This window comes from Podarcis cretensis (genome assembly GCF_951804945.1).
Source record: "Podarcis cretensis genome assembly, chromosome: 5".
Classification (NCBI taxonomy): domain Eukaryota; kingdom Metazoa; phylum Chordata; class Lepidosauria; order Squamata; family Lacertidae; genus Podarcis; species Podarcis cretensis.
This window is the reverse complement of record NC_137174.1, coordinates 101786859-101799022: the sequence shown is the minus strand read 5'-3', so window position 1 is coordinate 101799022 and position 12164 is coordinate 101786859. Positions and strand designations below refer to the sequence as shown.

The following is a 12164-nucleotide window of genomic DNA, read 5'->3' as shown; positions in this document are numbered from 1 at the left end:
GCAAGATGCGCACCATTGAGAATGCCTGCTTTGGTGCTTGAGCACTAGCTCAGCTCTGAACTCCCTGCATGGTCCTTGTTCTGACCCAGAGGCTCTCCAGAATTTCAGACTGGAGCGTGGGCTTCTCCAGAGGTGGCAAAGGAGAGCAGTTGCCTCTCCTTGGATGAATCAAAATAAAACAGCTTTTGTTTTGAAAAGAGAGTAATTCTAGCATTTGTTGAACTTGAGATTCGCAGGCAAAATATGTCATTTCCGTAGGCTCAGAAACCTGTTTGTTTTTTAGCATCTTGCAAGCCACATGGATTTGTGCCTGTGCAACAATTGCAGCGCATGCAGCTGGATCTCCAGGGCTCTCAAAATGCCAAGGCTGAGTCCCTCTTGATAAGCGATCATCTTTGCTGGGAGCCTTTTATACGTCTGGGGATAAACCTCTTATGCGATCAAGGCTACAGATGTCTTCCTTCCCTCAATCCACTTTAGGGAGTTAAGGAGAGGCGGAGGCAGCGGCTTGGCTCTGCTCCCTCTCCTGCCCTCTGCTTTGCGCTGGGACTGTGCACCAGGCCTGGAAGGAACTGGTCCTCCTCGTGAGTAGGGCTGGGAAGGAGGTTGCAGTGCATGCCAGGAATGAGTGTGGAAACAGGCCTAGAAGTTAGATTTACGAAGGATCTGAGACAGTTGTCTGGAAAGGGAAACCATACTTGACCCATGATGCTCAGATGCGATGATACCAGCTCAGTCAACATCTGCAAGAGCATCGTGGGTCATTTGACAACGGTGAGAAACTGAGTCTTTAGTGTCATCAACCTGGTCCTGTGGAACTCTCTAACACTGGAGATTCAGTGGGAACCTTCTGTGCCAAACTTTTAAATGCCTGCCTATGCCAGCAATTAAGAATTAATGCTTTCACAATGGAAGGTGACTACTGGCTGGTGAGCTTGATGTCAATACCAGGAAAGGCCCCAGAACAGATAACTCAGCAGTCTGGAACACTTAGAAAAGGATGCTGTGATTACTAAAGACCCCAGTATGAGTTTCTAAAAAAAAAAGTCCAGCTCTGAGGGCCTTCTGGCAGTTCCCTCGCTGCGAGAAGCCAAGTTACAGGGAAGAAGGCAGAGGGCCTTCTCGGTGGTGGCACCCGCCCTGTGGAACGCCCTCCCACCAGATGTCAAAGAGAACAACAACTACCAGACTTTTAGAAGACATCTGAAGGCAGCCCTGTTTAGGGAAGCTTTTAATGTTTAATAGACTATTGTATTTTAATATTCTGTTGGAAGCTGCCCAGAGTGGCTGGGGAAACCCAGGCAGATGGGCGGGGTACAAATAAATTATTATTATTATTATTATTATTATTATTATTATTATTATTATTATTATTTCATGCCAGATGAATCTCATTTCTTTTTCTCTATTTTTGTAGTGTTACAAGCTTGGTGGCTCGGGAGAATGCAGTGGACATAACGTATCTTGATTTCAGTAGGGCTTTGGGCAATGTTGCCCGTGATATTCTTGTGAGGAAGCTGGTAAATTGTAGGCTGGGCAAGGTAACTGTTGGGTGGATTTGTAGCTGGTTGACTGACCATACCCAAAGAGTGCTCATGATTGGTTCCTTGTCATCCCCTGTGAAATAGTGACAAGTGGGGTGCCGCAGGGTTCTGTCCTGGGCCCATTGTTGTTCAATGTCTTTATAAATGACTTGGGTGAAGGAATTGAGGGGATGCAGATGGCAGCAAACTGGAAGAGGTATCTAATGCCACAAGATACAGAACTGGGATTCAAATTGGAGAACTGGGTCCTTAGGAGGGACAGTTGAAGGAGTCAGGTATGTTTAGCCTGGAGAAGAGGAGACTGAGAGGAGAAATGATAGCCACCTTTACTATCTCAAGGGCTGTTACATGAAAGATGGAGCGAGCTAGTTTTCTGCTGTTCCAGAGGGTAGGACTCGAACCCATGGCTTCAAGTTACAAGAAGGGAGATTCCAACTGAACAAGAGCTGTTCAACAGTGAAAGCTTTCAACTTTGTAGGCAGGTGGTGGACTCTCCTCCTTTGGAGGTTTTGAAGCAGATGTTGGATGGCCATCTGTCATGGACGCTTTAGTTGAGATGCCTGCAATGCAGAGGGTTGGACTAGATGACCCCTGGGTAATCTGGGGAATAGATGGCACCTTGGGTAGAACTGCCTTCCTGTGTCAATCCATATGAACTTGACTAAGCAGGCATCTCAGTGCCATGTATAGCTTCGTCTCCCTCCCAATAAAGAGATTATATATTCAGTGACACAATAACAGAACCTCTTGCTGGCTATTGTTCCCTATTGAAGGAGAATTACATGAAAATGATGTACAGACGGCACACAACACCAGTGCAGTTAGGGAAAAATGTACAAAACTAGTTCAAATACCGTATATGTTGGAAGTGTAAGGAAAAGGAGGGGACATTTTATCACATGTGGTGGGATTGTAAGGTAATTAAATTTTGGGGGGAAATGATATACAACGAATTGAAGAAAATGTTCCATTTAACATTTGTTAAAAAACCCGAAGCATTTTTATTAGGGATTGTAGGGAAAGATCTGCCAAAAAAGCTGAAAAACATCTTCATGTATGCGACAACGGCTGCGAGAGTTTTAATAGCACAAGGATGGAAGGCTGAAGAAACCCCAACTAAAGAATCATGGCAAGAAAAATTGATGGACTATGCAGAACTGGCAAAACTGACCTATAAGCTACGGGACAAGGATAACTGTGACTTTAAGGATGAATGGGAACCCTTTACAAAGTATCTGAAGATGCAACAAAGCGAACTGGACTCTTTGGCTGGTTTTGAATAAACACTCACAAACTTTTTATTGATAATCAGCTAAATAGTTTGAGGATCTATACAACTTTGTAACATGCAGAAAACAGCATTCTTAGAGAAATCAAAGACTGGAACTGAGGGAAGTTGGGGGTGGGGGTGGGAGGAAAAATAGGAGGGAACTAAGGATGATATGTTTCTGGATAATATGTTTTGTTTTAATTTTGAACAAAAAAGTTATTTTAAAAAAAAAGAACCTCTTGCTGGCTCAGCTGCAGGATAGGGTCCTTGTGTCTCGCAGGATAACAGCACAGCCTCCTTTCCCAGCCCTCTGCACTCTTTCCTTGCAGGGTGTCTAGAACTGGAAAACGGGTGCTATAAAAAGGACACATCAAAAGCTTTCCATGATAAATCGCTGAATTTGTTTCCAAAAAGCTCAGGCTGGTTTTTTTTTCCTTCTTATTTTAATCAGCAGCATCTATTTAAAATCCATAATCCAGCCCAAACATAACCTTGTCTCTGTTCTGTGCCAGGGCAACTTAATTTAATAGCTGGGAAACATGACAAGCTGCTCCCTACAACTCTTCTCTTCCTCGCCACCCACCTCCCCTCCGTCTCTCCCGGAATAAAAAGATTATGCAGGGCATGGAGAACAGGAAAGAGCAAAGTTTTTACCCCTCTCAAGGCAGCAGAACATGTGGACTTCCACTGAAGCTGAATGCTGGAAGATCCAGGACAAAAGAAAGTCCTTCATTTTTTAAATTTTTTTTTAAAAATAATATTTATTCAAAATTTTAAAGGTTACAAAAATAAAAAAATAAAAATAAAAATAAAAAAGACAGAAAAAATACAATCAATACAAAAAAAGAACAAATCGAACCTTTACATAGCTTTCTTTCCTTTACTTATTTCGTTGACCTCCTCGCACCTCCCATTTTTGTATTCTAATTCAAATTGTTATTTCAGCAAATCCTTCCAACCTTGTTTTTATCTTAATATACTATAGTATATTATAGTATCTTAATATACTATAATTTTACGTTCTCTCTTTCATCAATTCATTTTTACTTAATCCTTTATGTCATTTCTGCCAAAACCACATAATTTTCTTTTTCCAACATCTTTCTAACAATCCTTAATTTTACAGTATTTTTGAAGATAAGCTTTAAATTTTTTCCAATCTTCTTCCACCGACTCTTCTCCTTGGTCCCGGATTCTGCCAGTCATCTCAGCCAGTTCCATGTATTCCATCACCTTCGTCCAAAAGAAAGTCCTTCAGAGGCAGTGATGGCTTTAATAATAATTTATAATAATAATTCATTATTTATACCCCGCCCATCTGGCTGGGTTTTCCCAGCTACTCTGGGCGGCTTCCAACAAAAGATTAAAATACATTAAAACATCAGTCATTAAAAATCTCCCTAAACAGGGCTGTCTTCTAAACGTCAGAGAGTTGTTTATTTCTTTGACATCTGATGGGAGGGTGCCACCACCGAGAAGGCCCTCTGACTGGTTCCCTGTAACTTTGCTTCTCGTAGGGAGGGAACAGCCAGAAGGCCCTCAGTGCTGGACCTCAGTGTCCAGGCAGAACGATGGGGGTGGAGACGGTCCTTCTGGGCCGAGGCCGATGAGGGCTTTAAAGGTCAGCAGCAACACTTTGAACTCGGAACGTACTGGGAGCCAATGCAGGTCTTTCAAGACCTGTGTTATCTCCTTCAAAAGAGGACTGGACAAATTCATGGAGGACGAGGGGGCTATCAATGCCTACCAAGCACAATGGTTGTGTCCTGCCTCCTCTGTCAGAGGCCAGCAATGCTTCTGAACACCAGTTGCTGGGAAAGGCAGGAGTGGAGAGGGCTTTTGTGCTAGGATGCTGGTTTCCCAGCCACTGTGACAGCAGAATGCTGGACCAGATGGGCCATTGGCCTGATCCAGCAGGCTCTTGTTGTGAGCAGCCTTTTGCTCCTGTTTGCTGATGTTGGTATTGCTTGTTTAAAATTGGGAAGCCTGGATTTTGTACTTGCTGCAAGGGCTCACTGCCAGGCCAGGGACTTGACCACTTCTGCAGAGCACTTTTGCACGTTTTTGGCATGGAGGAAATGGCAAAGGCTAGGCTTGCAGCCAAGATCTGAGCCGAATCCAGCCCTCTTTCCCAGCCCTTTCCCTTCCTGCTGGCAACACAGAGCCTTCCTTTGCCCAGGTCCCATCACAGAGCCAAACCATCCTTCTCAAAAGCTGCACTGTTGGTCACTGACGCCTTTGCCACGAGCACCTATGAATGTTTGTGAATGTTTGTGACATCACAACAGTGCACCCAATGGCAAACTGAGTCAAGGTGATTTTTCAGGGAGGCAACAGCCATTTTTAGAAATGATCTTAAGGTAGCTAGCAAGACCAGCTTAACATTAGCATGTGGTTCCAAGTGTGTGTGTGGGGGGGGGGGGACATGATTGCCTGGGTGAGGGGAGGGTGAAATATTTTAACTCTTGATAACTGCTGAGGAATCATCCTTACTCTGGGAGTTTTCAGCAGGTGGAAGCCCATGGGAGGGGAATTATTTGTAGGGCTAAATATTTTTCATGAATAAATACCTTCCAGACACCATTGCTATATATATATGATACAAAAGGGGGAGATTCCATCCTAAGCCCTGTATCTGCTTCAAAAGTTCCAGACCTGGAGTGGAGGAGCAAGGATACCTGCAGACCAGGAAATATGTTGAGTCCAGTGTTTCCCAGACTTTTGGGGGCCAACTCCCCCTTGGTTCCATAAACTCACCCCCAGTGCTCCCTAACATATAAAAAGCATTGTTCAAAATAGTGGTTTGCACAGCCCGCTAAGGAAGATAATAACACAACAAGATTCAAAATAGGGACAATTAATTCCTCATTTATCCAAAATCCAATTCACAGAATTATAGAACTGCCATGGGTAGGCAACCTAAGGCCCAGGGGCCAGATGCGGCCCAATTGCCTTCTCGATCTGGTGTGCAGACGGTCCAGGAATCAGTGTGTTTTTATATGAGTATAATGTGTGCTTTGATTTAAAATGCATCTCTGGGTTATTTGTGGGGCATAGGAATTTGTTCATTTTATTTTTCCCCCAAAATATAGTCTGGCCCTCCACAAGGTCTGAGGGACAGTGGGCCGGCCCCCTCCCTGCTGAAAAAGTTTGCTGACCCTGCCTAGTCGAACCCCCTGCAATAAGACTATTTAGTTTAATTAATTCAACCAAGTGGATGCACTTGACCCAGTCGTATTGGCTTTTCAAACTCTGATACAGTGGTACCTCGGGTTACATACGCTTCAGGTTACAGACTCCGCTAACCCAGAAATATTACCTCGGGTTAAGAACTTTGCTTCAGGATGAGAACAGAAGTTGTGCTCCGGCGGCACGGTGGCAGCAGGAGGCCCCATGAGCTAAAGTGGTGCTTCAGGTTAAAAACAGTTTCAGGTTAAGAACGGACCTCCGGAACGAATTAAGTTCTTAACCCGAGGTACCACTGTAGTCATTTACACCTTCAAGACTTCCCCCTTGTCTGTTAGCACCCCCAAGTAATATCACTGACCTCTGGAAGTCACAGAATTGTAGAGTTAGAAGGGATCTCAAGGGTCATCTAGCTCAGCCCCCTGCAATGCAATGAGAAACTGAAGCATCCATGGCAGATGGCCACCCAACCTCTGCTTGAAAACCTCCCGAGGAAGTCCATTCCACTGACAAATAGCTCAGAAAGTTCTCCTTGATGTTTAGTTGGAATCTCCTTTCTTATAATTTGAATCTGTCAGTTTGGGTCTTACCCTCCGGAGTAGGAGAAAATAAGCTGGTTCCATCTTCCATGTGACAGCCCTTGAGATATTTGAACATAATATCTCCTCTGTCTAGTGATGTATGGAAGTGAGAGCTGGAACATAAAGAAGGCTGATCGCCGAAGAATGGATGCTTTTGAATTACGGTGCTGGAGGAGACTCTTGAGAGTCCCATGGACTGCAAGAAGATCCAACCTCTCCATTCTGAAGGAAATCAGCCCTGAGTGCTCACTGGAAGGACAGATCCTGAAGCTGAGGCTCCAAGACTTTGGCCACCTCATGAGAAGAGAAGACTCCCTGGAAAAGACCCTGGTGTTGGGAAAGATGGAGGGCACAAGGAGAAGGGGACGACGGAGGACGAGATGGCGGGACAGTGTTCTTGAAGCTACCAGCATGAGTTTGACCAAACTGCAGGAGGCAGTGGAAGACACGAGTGCCTGGCGTGCTCTGGTCAAGGGGGTCACGAAGAGTCAGACACAACTAAATGACTAAACAACAACAACAACAACAACAACCTCCTCTATCTCCTCTTTCCCAGACTAAAGATACCCAACTCCCTCATCCCTTGGTTTCCAGACCCTTGATCATTCTGGTTGCCCTCCTCTGCCCATGTTCCAACTTGTCAACATGCTTCTTAAATTGTGGCGCCCAGAACTGGACACAGTGTTCCAGGTGTGGCCTGACCAAGGCCAGAGTGTCTCACAAGTCCAGCTTGCGTACTGTGCTTTTTGGTCCCTGCCTTTTATGAAATGTCACCGTAGTGATTCATCTCTGGGACTGGAGCCGTTTTCTTACCTGCAGGAGCAGAGGCTGCCAGTGTTGGAGGCAACAATCATTATCGTGCCCTTGACTCCCTCGGGGTGGGAGCAGCACCTGGGCCCTGTAGGTTGGCAGATGGAAAACTCCGGAAGCTTTGCAGCATTTCTGATAATAATTGGGGAAAGGCAGCATGTGCAGGCCAGCTCAAACTAGCAACAGGCAGTCATGGAAAATGGACTCCTGTTGGTGGCTGCCCCAGTCCACATCTTCTGTGCGAAATAGGGTCCTGATGGAGGTGTATTAAATGAGGCATGCGGTGCAGAACATATTTCACAATACTGGTGTGTGTGTGTGTGTGTGTGTGTGTGTATGTGTGTGTGTGTGTGTACCAGTGGTTCCTATAGGGAGCAGTGGAATTACTTAGGGGAAGAAGAAGAAGAAGAGTTTGGATTTGATATCCCGCCTTTCACTCCCTTTAAGGAGTCTCAAAGCGGCTAACATTCTCCTTTCCCTTCCTCCCCCACAACAAACACTCTGTGAGGTGAGTGGGGCTGAGAGACTTCACAGAAGTGTGACTGGCCCAAGGTCACCCAGCAGCTGCATGTGGAGGAGCAGAGAAGCGAACCCGGTTCCCCAGATTACGAGACTACTGCTCTTAACCACTACACCACACTGGGAGCACTAAGAGGCAAGGCGGCGGTAGGGGTGTGTCCCTCTGAGAACATGGATCGCTGATTTATGACTGACCCACTCAGAGGCTTGAGTGAAACGCCTTCATCGCTTCCTGTTTAAACTTTCTGCTCTTGCTGCTTTCAAAGCTGTTGCCTTGGTCATGACATTTGTATTTGCGGTTCTGAGTTGTCACAAAGTAGCCAGCCATTGGTAACAGCTATTGATTTTCTTATGAATTAGTTACCATACATCTGTGGTAGGTGAAGGTGAAGGTTTGTGTATGTGTGGTGAGTAGTTTTGTATATTTAATTATTTTATGCTACAAATTTCCTTCACACTTACATTTTCATTAGGAAGGATGCATAAAAATATTTTTCATCCAATATTATTTGCCATATATATATATATGCTACAAGATTAGTTCAGAGCATGCATTTATTTTTCTGGGCACCAATGAAACATACTCGTGCTTATAAAGTTACATTTTTTGGGAACCCATAGCTATAAATTGGATTTTGAATAAATGCACAATTAAATGTTACTGTTTTGAATTTTGTCATGTTATGAACCTTCTTAGTAGGTGGTGTAAACAGCTATTCTGAATAACAGTTTTATAGGGTAGGGGGCACTACAAATGATTTTACGGAACCAGGGGGGCAGTGGCCATAATAAGTTTGGGAACCACCAACCTAGACAATGCAGCATGAAGTGCATGTGGAACTCCCTACCACAGGATGCAGTAATGACTATCAACCTGAACAGCTTAATGTCAGAAAGTTCTTGCTGAAGTTTAGTCAGAATCTCCTTTCTTGTAACTTGAAGCCATTGGTTCGAGTCCTACCCTCCAGAGCAGGAGAAAACAAACTTTCTCCCTTTTCCATGGGGCAGCCCTTTAGATATTTGAAGGTGGCCATCATATCTCCTCTCAGTCTTCTCTTTTCCAGGCTCAACATACCCAGCTCCTTCAACCATTCCTCATCAGGCTTGGTTTCCAGGCCCTTGATCATCTTGGTCGCCCCCCTCTACGCACCTTCCAGCTTGTCAACATCCTTCTTAAATTGTGGTGCCCAGAACTGGACACAATAATCAGGTGTGGCCTGACCAAGGCAGAATAGAGTGGCATTATTATTTCCCTTGATCTGGACACTAGACTTCTGTGGATGCAGCCTAGAATAGCATTAGCTTTTTTTGCTGCTGCACCACACTGCTGACTCATGTGAAGCTTGGGGTCCACCAAGACCCCCAGATCCTTTTCACATGTACTGCATATGATCCCAACGGCCAGCTGTGGGTCAGTGAAACCTCTGGGCTTGGCCTGCTCCTGTTTCTTTCCCTTGCCTGCCCTCCAGCAAGACGGTCTGTGTTGCTATTCTGTGTGTTCCTGCATCACGCCACCCAAGAGCACACCATCGTTAAAGGTCTGCTGCTTCTTTGGCTAAGAGGCTATGTCTGGCAGCTTGTCTCTCACCCTTCTCTTCCTATCCCAGTTCTGGTTTAATCATAGCCCTTCCTCCTTCAGTCACACAGACCTTCTGCACAACTGCCTGCTCCTTTCTTATCGGCCAGTGTTCAGTTCTGTCTGGTTTCATTCACACGCCAGGCATTCTTTTAATTTGGATTTTGTTTATCAGTCACCTATCATCAAATACCTCAAAGCGATGTTGCAGCAAAAGGTTCAAGAATCAACAACAGCTTCAAAAAAATGGAGGAATCGAGAGATATATAGCCGCACTGGCAGCATATCTCTTCTTTCTCATACCCAAAAATGCAAGAAGGGCTTTTACACTCACCAGAAGCTCAGCTCTGCTCTCGCTGGTCCTGGAAGGATCCTTTAAAAAAGTCCCATATGCTCAGAGACTTTGTGCTTGTTCATTGGGGGAGATAGGAAGCTCAGAGCAGTTGTTCTTTAGATGTTCCTTTTATGAAGAGGCACGTAGTGAGACCATTGATCCCCTGCTGGTGAGGCTCGCTGACCTCCCGGAAAAGCAAAAATTTGTCCTTTTCCTGTGAGGCAAAGATCAGAAGATGACCCGGATGGTCGCCAGATTCTGTGTACAGATCTGTAGGTGCAGACTATCCCCAGACCCAAACTAGTTCGTTAAGAAAATCCTCAAACTTGGTTCTATGGGGGACTCTCTGCGGTAGCTTATCTTAAAGTTTTAAGTGTCTATACGCTTATCGCATTTATAAATTTTAAATTTATGGTTGTACATTGTTTTAAATGTTTGTTTTCCTTCTGGGATTGTACCCCAAGTGTGTTTTATAAGCTGGTCTCCTACCGTAATAAATTATCTATTTAACAGCTTCAAAATTCTATATATGCAGAGAATTAAAAACAATTCGATATAAAAAGATAATTTCAAAAAGGTTCAAACTGGTGCACCTGTACAATCTGTTAGAACATACAAACGTAAGAGTAGGCTACTGGATCAGGCCAATGGCCCATCTTGTCCGGCGTCATCTTCTTCCAGTGGCCAAGCAGGTGCCCATTATGGGAAACCTGCAAGCAGGATTCAAACACAAGAGCAACTTTCTCCCTGATCCGGCAGGCGCTTCTCATGGTCTTCTGTTCTTGCCCTGCCCAGTGCCTCTGCTGAATTCTCGGAAGGCCGTGAGGGCTGCACATCCGGCCCCCTGCAAGAGTGGGGGTGGTGCTCTGGTGCTGGTCATAAGCTCCTTATCCCTCTCCCATGACCAGCTGTTGAATCCATCGCACAAAAAGCAGATTAGTCTTGCAACAGGCGGCAGGAATAATGCAAATTAACCCAATATTTGCAGCTTTGCCGCTTCTGGGAAACACTTGCACAGTTTGGCCGTGCTGTTGATGGTGACAGTGACAAGCACTTTGCACAACTAATTCTGATCGTTGTTTTCATCCCGTTAAAGAGTTTGATTACTTTTTAGCAATTGTATATGATTCTGGTTGTGGTTTTTTTTTTTTTTTTTTTTTTTGCATTTTATTGGTGCTGCTTTGATTTGAACGAGCCACTCTGCTTACCTAATGTGGGGAAAAGGTGGAATTATAAGCAAATATAATCACCACAGAATTGGACTGTGCTTGATGCAAACTGGGGAGATGTCTTTGCAGAGAAGCATTTGAATGGGGGTGGGGTGGAGATTGAGGGAACACGCAAGGCTGTTGCTCTGAGTAGTGGCATATGCTCAAAGTTTAACGTATCTTGGGGGAGGGCTGTAGCTCATCGGTAGACCATCCTTTCAGGCATCTCCAGAGAGCTGCTGCCAGCCAGTGTTGACAATACTGAGCTATATTGTTGTTGTTGTTGTTTAGTTGTTTAGTCGTGTCCGCCTCTTCGTGACCCCCTGGACCAGAGCACGCCAGGCACTCCTGTCTTCCACTGCCTCCCGCAGTTTGGTCAAACTGATACTGGTAGCTTCAATAACACTGTCCAACCATCTCATCCTCTGTCGTCCCCTTCTCCTTGTGCCCTCCATCTTTCCCAACATCAGGGTCTTTTCCAGGGAGTCTTCTCTTCTCATGAGGTGGCCAAAGTCTTGGAGCCTCAGCTCCAAGCCTCAACTACAGGAAACCCTGTGTGCAGGAATTGACTGAGTAGTCACTGGTGAGAGACTGGCACTTTGCCCACAGAACCATAGAATTGGAAGGGACCCCCAGAGCCATCTAGTCTAGCCCTCTGCAATGCAGGAATCTTTTTGCCTGACATGGGGCTCTAACCCACAACCCTGAGATTGAGAATGTCATGCTCAGAAGGCGCTCTCTCCTGTCCTCCAGTTCACATGACTGAACCTGCTGTACTTTTCTTTTAAAGAAAGAACTCTCGGTGTGTTACCGTTTGAGGTGTTCTTGATTTTCAGGGTACCGGGCCTGATTTCAGAAACGGTTTGGTAAATTAATTCTCAAGAGTGATAAACGTGTTAAAGAAAAATGAAATCTCGCAGGGAGGGGTTTTCACTGATGTTGCAAAGGCTGGAGACCGAGACTGGACCGGCTTTTTTTGAAAAAAACTTTTAATTTTCCTTACTGATTTATTAACAAAAGTGCAAACAGCACGAAAAGAAAAAAGAACAAAAAAATCTAAGCCCTAAAGCGTCACAGCCTGGAAGGACGAAAGTGCAAAGATAGAGGGCAGCTCCTAAGGGATAATAAAGTATTAA

At 45.0% G+C, this 12164-nt stretch overlaps 1 protein-coding gene and 1 long non-coding RNA gene across 2 annotated transcripts in view; one reads left to right on the top strand and one right to left on the bottom strand.

Annotated features, from left to right (window-relative positions):
• LOC307217218 overlaps positions 1–12164 on the bottom strand; it is a 671692-nt gene that overhangs the window by 132035 nt on the left and 527493 nt on the right. The gene's annotated exons all lie outside the window — the stretch shown is intronic.
• Positions 1–12164, top strand: part of FGF12 (fibroblast growth factor 12) — a 233646-nt gene that overhangs the window by 72268 nt on the left and 149214 nt on the right. The gene's annotated exons all lie outside the window — the stretch shown is intronic.